This window comes from Nicotiana attenuata, unplaced genomic scaffold (genome assembly GCF_001879085.1).
Source record: "Nicotiana attenuata strain UT unplaced genomic scaffold, NIATTr2, whole genome shotgun sequence".
In the NCBI taxonomy this organism is placed as follows: domain Eukaryota; kingdom Viridiplantae; phylum Streptophyta; class Magnoliopsida; order Solanales; family Solanaceae; genus Nicotiana; species Nicotiana attenuata.
The window spans coordinates 150052-151711 of NW_017670542.1; positions in this window are offsets into that span (position 1 = coordinate 150052).

Here is a 1660-nt window from a genome sequence, read left to right on the forward strand (position 1 = left end):
CGTAAGTTCGATTCTATATGGGTAATTGTTGATAGACTTACAAAATCAGCCCATTTTTTGCCCATTAGGACTACATATACCGCAGAGGAATATGCAAGGCTTTACATTAAGGGGATAGTATGACTGCATGGTGTCCCTATATCTATTATCTCGGATACAGGAGCTCAATTTACAGCTAACTTCTGGAGGTCCTTCAAAAAGGATTGGGGACTCTGGTAAGTCTTAGTACAGCATTTCATCCCCAGACAGACGGACAGGCTGAGCGTACTATTCAGACACTTGAAGATATTTAATAGGCTTGTGTGATAGACTTCAAAGGTAGCTGGGATGATCATCTTCCACTTATTTAGTTCGCATATAATAATAGTTATCATTCCAGTATTCAGCTGGCTCCATACAAAGCTCTTTACGGATGGAAGTGTAGGTCTCTTATAGGGTGGTTCGATGTTGAGGAAACTACGTTAGTAAGACCAGAATTGGTACAGCACGCAATCGAGAAAATAATACTTATACAGGAAAGGCTATTAGCATCTCAAAGCCGTCAGAAGTCTTATGCGGATAATCGATGGCGAGACTTGGAATTTCAGGTTGACGATTGGGTATTCCTAATGGTATCACCGGCAAAAGGCGTTATGGGGTTCGGTAAGAAAGGAAAACTTAGCCCTCGGTACATTAGACCATATAGGATCATACGCAAGGTAGGCCAGGTAGCATATGAGTTAGACTTGCCTTCGAACTTGGAGTCTGTACATCCAGTCTTTCATGTGTCTATGCTCCATAAATGTATCGGAGATCCTTCCAGAATCGTGTCAGTTGACGATGTTCAGGTCACAGAGCAGCTATCATATGAAGAAACTCCCATTGCTATATTAGACGGACAGGTTCGGAGATTGAGAACTAAAGACGTAGCTTCGGTGAAAGTACTTTGGAGAAATAACAATGTGGAATAAATGACTTGGGAGGTCGAAGAAGACATGTAGTCTAGATATCCTCACTTATTTCCTCTTCCAGAGAAGGATCCGACTGAGACATCACAACTTTAAGGTATGTGTATGGATTCTTGTATTAGTTATTGTCATTGGTCGTGTGAGGCCATTGTCGTTATTGATGATTGTGGTCCGATGTGGCTTGAATTATTGAGTTTCTACCGGAAGAGTTGGTAGTAGTATTGATACAAAGGCGACTCTACCAAGATTTATATAGATCCATGGGAATTAAACATTCGAGGATGAACATTTCTAGGGGGGGGGGGGAGGATGTTATATCCTGTATTTCGTACGTAAAGTTTCATCAAGTTAATCGACGTGGACTCGGGGATGAGATTATCTTGAGGTTATTATTTATGCTATTTATAACAAGCGATAAGTAAGTGTCGTGAAGGTTAAACGGTAAACAAATCAAAGAAAGTGAGTTTTGTCAAAGCTTGTCGATATCGGATAGAATACGGTCTGAGCTACAATACCTGGTATTTATGGACTAGTGCCATATAAGGTACTACATGACTATGATAGTAAGGTGTATAAGGTATGTTAAAAGTGAGTAGTATTTTAAGTAAGTTGAGATATTTCTTAATTAGGTGGGTAATTGGATAATTATTGGGTAATGGGATATTACCTAATTAATTAAAGATTATTGGATAAAGATTAACTCCGCCCCCCCT